A 14180-nucleotide genomic window follows, 5' to 3' on the forward strand; every position below is an offset into this window, starting at 1 on the left:
CTTTTAGTGATAATAGTAATAAATCCGAATCAGAAAACTTAAAAAGTTGGTTTCTTGAACAGAGGATGAGGCAAATGGAATTGGAAATTTGTAAACAAGATAATAAAATAAGTAATCTAAGTGATAAACTGTTGGACTTGAGATTTGACAACAATAATCAATCAACACGGTCTCGACAAAGGCAAAATAGAGGGAGGCAAAATAATGCTAATAAGTACAGTAGAAACGAAAGGTCTCAATTTGATAGACATAGTGAAAACAAGCACTGTAAATTTCAGAATGATTTTGCAGATTTTAGTGGGGGCATGTCATTTCGGCACGATGAATCCCAACCCAATAGTCTTCACATTGATACTAGTGGTAGTGAAAATGAGACCAATTCTGTGGTTAATGGTCAAACAAACAATAGTGATAATTTTTTAGGGAATATTCATTCCAGGGGGAAATCAAAATGTCAAACACAAGCAAGGAAAAGATTTCACGAGAAATCGGAGCAAATATATATACCCCCAAGAAAGCAAATGAAACAAGTAACGCCGAGGTTCCAACGTCTTCAACAGGAAAAGTTGGGTTGCACACAGAGAGACAATTTAATGATGCCCACAATGGGTCAATCCACAAAAATGTAGGAAAGGATATACATGTACAAGAGCCTCATGATAATGAAATAAGTATAGATAGCGTGCTGAACATTTTATCTTTTAACATTGAAGGTTTTTTATCTAATAATATGTATCTATCTATGCTAGAGAAAAGAGCTGATATAATTATGTTACAGGAACATTGGTTACATAATAGGGAAAAACAAGCTTTAGAGGAATTTTTAACTGACTTTTTATGTCTTGTAAAATGCTTTGATGATGATAAGACAAATGACCCAACTGAAAGGAGGAGGGGGCATGCTGGGGTTGCAATTTGTGTTAACAAAAAATTACAAAATCTTGTTGAACTTTTACCGGATGGATGTAATAGAGTAATAGCTATCCGTCTCAACATAAAACAGCCACTTGTGCTAATATGTGTCTATATGCCAACTAGAGGTGGAAATATCACTATTGAAGATTTTAAAACTGTACTAGATGAGCTAAGTGAAATGATAGAAAAATATCTGCCTACTTCTGATATAATTATAGGAGGTGACATGAATGCCTCACTGCATAGAAATGAGCGTAAAATACCTCGTGACATTGTCTTTGATGAATTCTTAAAATCTAATGGACTGTCAATACCTTCCACTTGCAAAAAGCAGAGTACGTTTTTTCACTTCAATAATAGAGATGAATCTCAAATTGACTATTGTGTAGAATGTGTAGAAACTAGTGCAATGATCAAGAAATATTTGTCATTTAATCGTGAATTTCAAAATCTATCCACTCATGATCCAATTATGATTTCAATTAACTGTTGTATTGAAAGGATGGATATAAGCACTAGCGATCCTAGACCTTTACGTATAAAATGGGATAAAATTGATAAACAAAAATATGAAAATTTACTTCAAGAGAGATTAACTGAATTTAGTGATGTGGCTGTGGTTGAAACTGCTGAAAATATAGAGAACATTTTAACAAAATTTTCTGACATTATTGTGACTACTGCTGAAAGTCTATGCCCAAAAAGGAAAAAGCAATTTAAGAGGAAAAGGGATTGGACCCCAGAAATGACTGAAATTGTTAAGGAGGGTAAATTTTACTATTGGAAATATGGTGGATAGTGGCAGTCCAAATTTCCCCAACCATCATCCTAGATGGCCTCTATTACAACAACCTACCTATTGTATTTATTGTGAACTTGTTCTCGTCCTGAATATGCATGAAATATTTGCCACTGGACGTTAAGCAACCAACAATCAATCAATCAATCAACTTTTTTTTCTACAACTTATTTCATAATAAGATTTTAAAATATACATGTTGTTTTTTTTTAAATCTTTTTCTATGTCATTTGGAAATTGTCCAACAACAAGAAGGTTTTCTGTGTCCATAAATATCACTTTTCTCAAACAAAGTTTCTGTACAGGCACTAATACCATGTCCATTTCCCTTCAAAAAAGAAAACCGATAGTTTATACATTTAATTCGCAAGCTCTTTAGTTGGATGTTAAAAATTAATCAAATCACAAGATTAATCAATGTACTGTTAAAACAAGAGGATGTTGGATTATCTTTCAGATTTTTATTTCTTTAATTTTCTTTCTTTATTATTCTAAGGATATCTAATCTATGAAATTAAATATCTAAGTACATTTTAAAAAAGAAAGACTACTTTAATCAAAATACAGCTGGAAACAAACAAAAATAAATCCACTGAAATTAAATTTATAAATATAGAATATCTCAAATTTATAAATTTTAGAAACATATGTTTGTCTCTATGTATATACTGTAATTCTATTGTTTTATGTGGTTTCCTATCATTAAATTTGGTTTTAGTGCTCTACATTTTTTTGGAATTAAAAAGTATCATTGTTCATGCTAAGAATATAAGGCTATTTATTGGCCTTCAACTTCGTCCAAAAATTAGCAAATATTGGTTACTTTTTTTTTAAAGTGACCTCATTTAAAACTTTATAATATTAAGGTTAAATATTTTGTAAGTATTTTTTGTGTGTTTTTTTATTTAATAGTTGCATTAAGTGTACCAAATAATATGAAACCTTGACGTTCGTGACGTCACATAACAAACAATTATGTCTTTGAATAAATTGTGTCAAGCCCGATTGACCGTTCTATTGGACCTATTTTGAGGATTTATTTTGTTTTAGCTTACATATATAAAAGCTGACTTTATGTATAAAAAAATAGGAGTGGGATAAAGGGTGAGCTTCAGAGTTGCAAGATATGGATTAAACAGCAAACTATTTTTAAATCGTCAGAGTTGCACGATATGGATTAAACAGCAGACTATTTTTTAAATCAAATATGCAAAACCACTGTATTTACTACATTTACTAAACATGATAAATTCATATATTGACTGCAGAGAAAGATTGAAAATGCTGCTAATAATGGTTTTACAGAACTGTATTTTAGAAATTCAACAGAATAAACTATATATAAATAATGAAAATAAGGTTGATAGAAAATCTGTAAGGTATTTACTATTCTTCCTAGTCACCATACAACAATTTTCAGAACCATTGTCGACCAATCAAATGCATTCTAGCCTGTTCTAATGTTTGTGTTTCTCTTTAAGATCAAGGACATAGCCAGAAAGCTGGTATATTCACAGAGGCTCAAGCTGCAAATCTGAAGGTATACCAAATTTGTTCAATTGATTGCAACTACATACTGTTGAATAATTTGTACACATTTAAAAAATTAACATTGCCTTAGTGTTGTAACAAGTAAGCATGCTTTCCTTACGGACAGGAGGTCATGGTTCTAAACCCCTATAGTTATAATGAATTTTAAGACTTCAAAATTGGATTTTGTAAATTAGCTGTCAAGTAAAGACTGCATGTTGAATCATAGTCAAATAATGTTAAAAATCCAGCTCAGTGTCAGTTTAGTACAGAGAAGGGTTGGTAAATATATATATGTATATAAAAAAAATTAACTCAGCACTGTGGGCTATTCCAGAAAAAAATGTATGGAAGACTTCCAACCCCCATAACTGTGGTAAACCCATAATTGAGTACAAATTACACATAAACTACGTTGAACAAAACTTCAACCAGATCTTGAAGTATGCACCTCATGTAGGCATATCAAAAAGTATTTGGTAAAGGAGCTTTTGAGATGCCTGACGTTACTGATAGATAGATACTGATGTAAAATGATGCATACATGTATAATGTTAAGTTTCATGCAATACGTTTTATCACTCTACATTCATATACTAATTAATACTTATTAATAGATTTTTTTTTATGTTTTAGATGATAGAAATATGCCCAAAAACATTTTGTTTTATACCTTAAAACAAAAGCAATTATATTTGGGGCTGTTAGCTCCAGGGGAGAGTTGGCAGCCCGGCTGTTGAGGGCCTTCTACACTGAAGAGGAACTGAGGGATGCAAAATCCCTTGGTAACCTTAGAAATGGTGCTGTCATTATTAGTACCATAATAGGTAAGCTATCCACTAGAGCAACTTAGGTTAGGGTCCTTGTATACTTTTGTTGATGCTAAATTTACATAAGATAATAATTTTGACTTGAAATCACAAATCTGAAACAATTTATGCTAAAATTCATTGTCTTATCAGGGCCTTTTATAGGTGACTATGCCGTATGGGCTTTGCTCATTGTTGAAGGCCTTACGGTGACCTATAGCTGTTTGTGTCATTTTGGATAGTTGTCTCATTGGCAATCATACCACATCTTCTTTTTTTATAAATCTACGCAAAAAGTGTTTTCACAAGTTTATATTTATTTTGCTTTCCATTAATTGCTGTCACTTGACATATGAAGCAAATGCTTTCACGAATATTGAATTTCATTGGGAGATCAAATCTTTCTGAGAGATAACCTAATCTCGAATCTAAATTTGGATTTTATGAAACATCAATACATCTGTTATAGCAATACATTTTTTTCAGCTTGCAGCACAAGGTATAATAAGGAAAATCTTCCAGAAATGAAAACCATCAAAATAAGAAAAGCATTACATAATGCAGTTGCATATGCTAATAGGTATGTACCATTATGCTTATATATATGTAAAATATTCTTATGAAATGCAATAATTTACATCATGTAAGGATCTTGTTAAACTTACATATAGATAACTGTCTGGAATTTAGATATTTTCTCAAAAATTGGCATTTTCTCTGAATTGTTTCAAAGACAAATTTAGGAAGTACAACAACCTATATCTATATGTCATGTCACATTAATATTTCCAGACATGAATGGTTTCAGAGGAGTTTCAGCTCAATAAAATCAGTCTCTTCCATTAGTAGTATAGATACTATAGATCAAAGAACTAATCTATATACAAAACAAGAAAGAAAAACCCGATTACAAGTATCAGTATAAACCACACCAACAATCACTGAACAACAGGCTACTGACTTGGGACAGTTTCATATGATTGATTGTTGGTTGCTTAACGTCCAGTGGCAAATATTTCATGCATATTCAGGACGAGAACAAGTTCACAATAAATACAATAGGTAGGTTGTTGTAATAGAGGCCATCTAGGATGATGGTCTGGGAAATTTGGACTGCCACTGGAAAATGAGGGTATAGGGACAGAAATTTTGCCTTGCAACAGGCCACCTACGGACCCCTCAAAGAGTTGTTGCAAGGGTTCTTAACGTGCAAAGAGCGTGGCATTCGCTTTACACGAGGCATCGGATTTAACGTCCCCAATCTGACCGGACGTGACTGCGAACTTGATACATCCCGCACAGCCAAACGGACGCCCCACTTCGGCAAGCGTTTTACTGCCGGTCGGAAGAAGACCAAGTGACCATATTTCTATTCCCCAGTCACCCTTGGGGATCAGTTTCATATGAAATATGCAGCAGGATTTAAACATTTTAAAGGCATGCCAACCTTCATCATAACCCTAATCAGCAGTATTACATAACAACATAAAAGGACTAGGAAATATTAGTTGAACATGGCTTAATTTGATCAAAGACAAGACTTATAATTTCATATGACAGACCCGCATTATGTCTCAACACACTCATCAATGATGCTCAATTCTTAGATGTAATAGTAAAAACCCAATTATAATATTGCAACATTGTTTGAAACTTCAACTTGATTGGACAATCTCACAAATCTCAGTGTAACAATTAATGTTTGATGGTATGAAATCATGTATGCTAGGGCAGACGTTGCATGTTAATATTTGTTGAAATTATATAAACCCTTTTCGAACGTAAAAACTAAATGTATTAAAAAGAACTAAATAACCACTTTTGTTTTATTTGACAGGGACAAGAAAGAAATGGTCAAAAAGCAGAAAGTGAAGAAAGTTCTAACTCAAAGTTCTAATTTCTTAAATTAATAAATTTTAAATTCATATTTAATATTGTGTCACTTTTTCTTTCATGTATAGTCAAAAGACTGAATAGACACAGACAGGTGATTTTTTTTATTAAACAAGGAACTTATAAGTGGAAAACAGGGAAGGTTGGTCAGTATAAGGTAATTAAGTAAATAATATTTGCACAGAAATACTATTCTTGGAAGTTGTAGTACTAAAAACTGACTGAACAAGGATGCAATTTTGCTGAATGGTTTTTGATATGGCTGAATATGTCTTAATAAGGCTGAAGATTGGATGAATTTGTCTGAATAGTTCTTAATATGGTTGAATATTTCTTAATATATCTGAATATTTCTTAATATGTCTGAATATTTCTTAATATATATCTGAATATGTCTTAATAAGGCTGAAGATTGGATGAATTTGTCTGAATAGTTCTTAATAAGGTTGAATATTTCTGAATATATATGAATATATATGAATATTTCTGAATATTTCTTAGTATGGCTGAAGATTGGAAGAATATTGGCTGAAGATTTCTGAATATTGCTGAATATATCTTAAAAAATGGCTGAATATTTCTTAAATACAGCATCATTTGAACCATAAATTTTCTGAATATTTCTTAGTTTCTGAATACTGGCTGAATAGTCCGAAATTCAGTCAATATTCAGAAATAGACACAAATACAACATTCAGACATATTCAGACGATTATTCAGATATAATTCAGAAATAATTAAGACAATATTCAGCCACCAATTTTCCATGACTAGACTGTTTCAATTATCGTCCGCTAGTTGTTTGATACCTCTCGGTTATTATAGATTACTAGTATCTATACAGTAACCTATAGTTGATAAAAAATAATTACGTTTAACCTTGGATAGAGCCATATGGTCGCATTAGCATTTATAGTATGATACTACACCTGTGGTTGTTATTTTTTACTGTCTGGATGTCGAGTATTCATCTGTATCACATAAATGTCTCATTCGCAATTATATGATAATATTACAAGTAATGTTGATAAGTTACTGTCTTGTTTAACTTTTAAAACCTGTGACTTTGATGTAAAGTTATCTCATTGGTACTCGAACCAATTTTATTAACTCTATATAATACAAGAGGCTGTCACAACGACAGCAAACCGGATTTATTAACATGGCAATATCACAAGAACCATAACTGATGAACGGTGAAAGTGAAAATTGTCAGTATCAAATTTGACCTCCATTTTGTAATCAGTATATTAAAATTTGAAAAGCTTAGGTTGAATGGTTCATGAGTAAATGCAACAACATGAATGGAAACACCATTTTTCTATCTTTCAAGAACCATTCCTCAAAGGTAAAAATCGAAATCGCCATTATTGAACTTGACCAACATTTTGTCATCAGTAACAACATATTAAAATTTGAAAAGCTTTGAATGAACAGTTCATGCGTAAATGCAGGGACACGACTGTAAACGTCATTTTTCAATCTTTTCAAGAACCATAACTCATGATCGGTAAAAGTCAAAATCGTCATTACTGAACTTGACCTCCATTTTGTCATCAGTAACAACATATTAACATTTGGAAAGCTGTGTTTGAACAGTTCATGCGTTAATGCATGGACAAGACTGGAAACGCCATTTTTCAATCTTTCAAGTTGTTAATATTTTCACAACCATTCTCATCTGAACAGTATAAGAGATTAGAAGTAGATTTATTGACATGTCTTGATTCCATTTGACCTCCCTCTTCCATTACATGAGGTTTCTACAGTAAAGACATTGGGGAATGGAAATTGCTTATTTAATACTGTGTCGTTACTTCTCTGCCATTCATACCGTCTGTCCACTTCCTTAAGATTTCTCATGGAGGTGAACTATTCATGAATGCCAACAAATATGCACACCATCCCCAGGCACCCTAGGCGTCTCTATGTTTGAAAATAATGAGAATTCAAGAAGTTAGTTTTATGGAAAGTCGTTTTGCTATTTATTTCAACTGCAAGAATTGAATGACCTTTATTATAAGTATATCAGTATGGATACTACCAACAATGATAATCAAGTAAACTTGATTGACATCAACTTCACATCTCCAATACAACATACAAAAAAATTGCAGTTGGAGAAACAATCAAAGCCACTAACAAAATTCTAGAGTAAAGACATCATGTTCGTACACTGAATACCTAAGGCATCGATTACCTTAGCTGAATTTGGCAATACTTTTAGGAATTTTGGATCTCAATGCTCTTCAATTTTGTACTTTATCTGGCTTTTTAAAACTTTTTGGGATTCGAGCGTCACTGATGAGTCTTTTGTAGACGAAACGCGCGTCTGGCGTGTATATAGGATTTGGTCGAGTATTACAAGAATGTTTAGATTTGTTAGCGGATAAAGATAGCAAGAAAGCTATGTCAAACAGTGCTCATTAATATCAGTTCAGCAATTTGTCACTTAAGAAAGCAATGACAACAGGAAATTGATTAGTTACCTTCAAACTGTGCACCGTTCCAAAATTAAATCATCTAAATTTGGTAATCGTTACAAAAATCATTAATTTCAACTCAATTACACTATATACACATATTTCAACGAAACTAATCCTGGAGAAGACAGTAATTCCTCATCAGAGACCTCGGACATAATTTTAATTGAAAAACTCGCTCACAGACCGCTGAGTTTAGGAGGGGACCTGATCCCGAAATCCCGGGCATAAAAACACAAAATCCCGATGTCTAGTTTAAAATTGTGTCATGATAATCGCCAACTGTTTTAATGTTACTGTGATAACATTTAGTAATAATATAGGACAAGCAAAGAAATATCATTGGCAACAGGCCAAGTACAAGTGGATTGAATCAGCAGATAGCTTCTGTGTTCAAGTCGTCAAAAGCCACTTGTCACACAAGGACTCATTTCTCGGCAATACAGGGAGCTTCCTACAGATAAAAACATCAGGCAATAGATGAAGAAGTTATTTGAAAAGACATATAAAGGCTTTGTATAGGTAATCTGCTATAGGTATTCTTGCTACCAAGATGCCAATTGTAGGGTCAATATCTTTCTTTATTTAACAATGGCTGATCTACTAAAATTGAGAAAGGAAGTTGCACGTTCAGCAGGTCTGTTACTGTATGCATTGAGTTGTGTTGTACAAGAAATGAGTGTAACATGTATTGAATGGACAGACAACACAAATGGCAATATCTTTCTTTATTTAACAATGGCTGATCTACTAAAATTGAGAAAGGAAGTTGCACGTTCAGCAGGTCTGTTACTGTATGCATTGAGTTGTGTTGTACAAGAAATTAGTGTAACATGTATTGAATTCGTTTGTACTTATATGTAAGTCGGGGTTGTTTCTCTAATCTGATCACTTTTATTCGTATCAATGCTAAGTCCACTACAAGTCGTTGGTACTTCAGAGGGGGCTGATTTGTGGCATTTTCTGAAGGAAAGAGGGTATAAGTTACTAAAAAATTGAAATGAACGAAACTTTTAGACAAACATATGATGGAACGGGGGTATTCATTCAATATAGAATGTGTGACTTTAACACTTTAAATCTATTTTTGAATTTTGGCATCACAGTAAAAAAATATAATTGGTCGACAAAAGTTAGTATACAAACTTTAAAATTTTAGATAAACGTAATGTAAACAAGAACTAATTTTTTTTAAAGATATCCGACGTATTTAAATTTGAGTGTATGTTTTAAACCACACTTAACTAATCGATCAGATCGGTAATCGAACATTAATCGATCATATTTGATCAGTAATCGATCAAACTCTCTCGAGAGTTTGATCGATTTAAGAACGTTTACTGATGGATTAGTGATTGATTAATGACAGATTAGTGATTTTGATATTATTGAGAAAACAATGCTATTCCAGAAATACCGGTAAGACCTTGTATGAAAGACATCAGTTGTGAAATAAAAGTTCCATAGAAATATTTTCACCATTGCCAAAATTTTCTGAAATTCTAGAATTTAAAATTATTTCACTGCTAAGAAGATACTGATTTTTTTTATGATTTTGTCAATATGTCATGAAATTTAAGTGCAAAGGTTAGAACCAATAGTATTTTTTTAGTATTGAATTTATGTTTCTGTCTGAATATGCAAAAAAATCCAGGATTTACTCAGTTATACATGTTTATACAATATGCAGTTGTAACCTAGAGAAGAGTATCTTAAAGCTTAGCCCTAGCATATTCCTCATTAAAAACTACATTTTTGTAGGTTTACCCGTGTATATTAGTAAAATTAATATGACGTCTTGAAAGGCTATTGTATTTTTTTTTTCTTTCACGCCTTTCATTGACGGAAGGCGTCAAAGCAAAATTTAAAATAGCCCTCCAAGATGTCATAATTATTGATATAAAAACCCTAACTTGTGTGCATGTAACGAATTCGGTTGTAGAGGGGTCTAAATACAGCACAAACTACATTTTACAAAAGACCGAAAGAGTGAAAAAATGGATTTTAACAACAATATTTGACTTGAATATTATGAGTAGTATATATATACTTCCATAGTTTGATGAATATTTGGTGCCTTTTAAGGTAATGACCTTTGTTAACACATTAAAATTAATTTTGACATATGATATCAGCGTCAGACACTTGTGATGTTATTAAGAAGATAAAAATTTTAACCAAGTTAATATATATTAAGGCCACACCAATTTAATTTCTTGTTCTACGGATTTTTGGACTCAAAAATTTGGGGCGAGCGAGCGATTTGAAAATTTTAATAAAAAAATATTTAATTTGCAAATTTTTGAGGCGAAGCTTGAAAAGTAAAGGCGAGCGACTATATTTTTTTTTGTAAACATAAAATAGTAGGTTTTGACAATAATTAAACTTGATTTATAACTTGTACTTTGACATTTCTTTAATTTCTGAAGTATTTTTTCCCTATCTGTATCTGTATAGTACTGGAAATGAACTCAAAATACTGAGTAAAACTTATCCCTATACACCAAGAAATAATTAAATCAGGTCTATGTATGTGTGACTGACAATGAGACAATTCTCCATCCAAGTCATAATCAGTTTGGGGGCAACCCCTTAATGTTATAAATATCCCTTTTACATGTTTTATGAGGGATCAATATAAGTTATAATATATTTGTTTGTACAAAAGGGCTCATATTTTCTCAAAGAACTATATATCTATCTAGAATTAAATGGTCAAAGCTTGTCCAAGAATTTTGTAATATTCCTGGACTAATTAACCATGTTAAATTAACACATTTACTTTAACAGTTTAATATTATTCAAAATAAGTGGATCCCTCTTTTAGAAAAAGTTTAAAATATGATGTAACTCTCCTCTTTTTGAGTACAAAATTCTAAGTTTTCAAAGGTTTTGTATAGAAGAACTATACAAATCCTTGGTATTTCTATTTTCTTTTCTACATCAGTAAAATGACCCCTTGTCTGAGGGAGGGTTGTTCTCAACCTGACAATAACAAACACAGGTCAAAGTACGGCCTTTTACACAGGGCTTTGATACAGACCAAACAGCAAGCTATAAAGGATCCCAAAATTATTAGCGTACACAATTCGAACAGGCAAACCAACGATCTAATTTATATATCCAAACGGGAAAAATTATACCAATGAACAACATCAACAAACGGTAACTGCTGAACGACAGGCTCCTGAATCAATCAGGACAGGTGCATAAACATGCAGCGGCTATAGATAGTTTTGTTTTGCCAGCATAATATAATTGCAGTTAACGGCAAATCCTTCATGTGTTCTTTGTACTTTATTCTAACAACGAGCATTTTTTAATAGGGAATATAAGTAAGGGGGAAAGAAACCAATGTTGATATCTTTTTATAATATTTACAAAAAAAAACGGTGCGGGAAATAGACATGATTACATTTCCGGATGCGGGAAGCGGGAATAAAAAAAAAATTAAAAAATTCTGTTTTGAAAAAAATAGGTGCGGGCGGGTCCGTCGAACAAGGAATCAAATTGGTGTGGCCTAAAGTCTTTTTTTTTCATATATAAGGATTAATCAACACAAATAAATTGTGCAATTTGATATATCCTTAACTTAGTGATGAAATTTAGGGTTTGTCCTATAACATTATTAAATAATGCCATATTTTCGGTCACACCTAAATAGTCAGAACATTTACTACTTAACAGATAATTGATACATCATTTATTCAAACACACTTGTTTGTCTTGACAGCAGGATATTGTCGAATTACCACAATATTGTAGAAGACCAACCAGAAATGACCAGCTGTGGACTATGACTCTACTCCGAATTGCAAAATACTGATAAAAATAAATAGATTGATATCGGAGTCAGTGGAAAACTGTCTTTTTAATTTTGAATTTACTTACAGAAGATCCCCCCTTTTTTCAAAAAAAATAAAATAGTCTTAATACAAGACAATAGTAGAGTATTTGTGGTTAGTGTTTTATTTCCACATGAAAGCATACATTACTAAAGATAAGTAAAATGAATATACATAAGAAATTAAAGATGGTTTTTTTTTAGAAATTGAGTATGTGCCTGCCGAGTTAGCCTATCACAAGTCAGGAGCCTGTAATTCAGTGATTGTTGTTTGTTTATGTGTTACATATTTGTTTTCAAATAAATAAGGGTGAATATCCATCTATGATTTGTAGTTGCATAGTTCAACTACAAATCATTGTTCTGGCCTTTCATTGATACGGTGTAGTTTTTCTGAAAATATGTGTTGAGTAAAGGGAATCTTTCAGCAGAGACCACACCTTCTGTTTGTCATTTTTTTTAATACTGTTTTAATTATTGATTTTTTCATAATTTTGCAAAATTTCAATTAATGTTGAATTAAGTGTTAAATGCTTTCCTGGTAGAATTTTGTCTTATAAGAATATCAGTTTACATGTGAGGTTTACATGATGATGGTCATTAATTAGTTCTGCACAGTGAAATATTTTGAAGGACTTGTGACCTTCATACAAACTATTTTATTGGTCATTTTATTAATTCACCAATGTTCTATTTCTTTTGAATCCTATAGATAGGTTTTAATGGGTTAATGGGATATGATACACAATGTAGCACCTATTGAATAATCTGTTTTAATAAGATGCCTTTATTTCCTGAATACGTTTTGAAGTTCTTCTGCTTGAGGATGATAATATGTAATGAATGATACATAACATCTATTTTAAACTTTTTCCTTTTTCTTAATTTTATCTTTTCTGTCATGGAATTTGATGGAACTTGTTTTACAAATTTCAGTTAATAAAATAGTCTTTCAATAAAGAGTGTTCTCTCTGGTTTGTGTTTCTATGTAATTGAATACCTTTGCCTTTAATATAGGATTTAAAGTTCCAAATGGGTTGGTTTGGGTTTTTATGACGATGTTGGAATTTTTCTGTATTTTTTAAATAGCATTTCATATCTTAAACACCAGTATTTTCATGTGTTCGTCTTTGAGGATTTCAAGGTCTAGAAATTTTATGGAATTATTATTGCATTCCTGAGTAAACTTTAGCAGGTAGTGTTGTTGAATAAATTGAGTGGTAGGGATGAGCTGGTCACCATGGTCACTATTTCAAGCTCTATTACATATTTCATGATAAAATCTTGAAATTTAGATGGAGGTGAGGTTTTCAACTTGCCTGTTTATTTCACAAGTGTTTGAAACTAATAAGTTGTCAGAATCTTTTGATTTTTGTTAATGTTTCCAATAGTGTGGTCAAATCAATTATCCCATGCAATCTTCAATCCAAATTTCATGGAAATAATGTTGTACGTCATATATAATTATATAAACAGTAGTCCAAAAAATTAAGACATCTTGGGAGGCTATTTTGAATTTTGCTTGGACTCCTTCCGTCAATGAAAGCCGTAAAAAAAAACCAATAGCCTTTCAAGACGTCATAGTTATTAGGACTAATATACACGGGTAAACCTACACATATATAATTTTTAATCAGTAATATGTTAGGGCTAAGCTTTTAGATACGTCTCTAGGTTACATTTGTGTACGACTGCATATTGTATAAACATGTATAACTGAGTAAATCCTGGAATTCCACAAAAGATTGGCAATGGTGAAAATATTTCCATGGAATTATTATTTCACAACTGATGTCTTCCATAAGGGGGTGACTTATTTCTGGAAAAGCTATGGTTTCTCAATAATAATACAATCACTAATCTGTCATTAATCAATCACTAATCCATCAGTAATCGTTCTTAAATCG

General features: G+C 31.9%; 1 long non-coding RNA gene across 1 annotated transcript; it reads left to right on the forward strand.

The window, feature by feature from the left end:
* The first annotated feature begins 2627 nt into the window (after window positions 1-2627).
* LOC139495477 (uncharacterized) lies at window positions 2628-5948 on the forward strand. The gene is made up of 4 exons (XR_011657355.1): window positions 2628-3254; window positions 3881-4071; window positions 4540-4633; window positions 5891-5948. It is a non-coding gene; the product is annotated as an uncharacterized lncRNA (long non-coding RNA).
* The last annotated feature ends 8232 nt before the right edge of the window (window positions 5949-14180 follow it).

Source organism: Mytilus edulis, chromosome 11, assembly GCF_963676685.1.
Source record: "Mytilus edulis chromosome 11, xbMytEdul2.2, whole genome shotgun sequence".
Classification (NCBI taxonomy): Eukaryota; Metazoa; Mollusca; class Bivalvia; order Mytilida; family Mytilidae; genus Mytilus; species Mytilus edulis.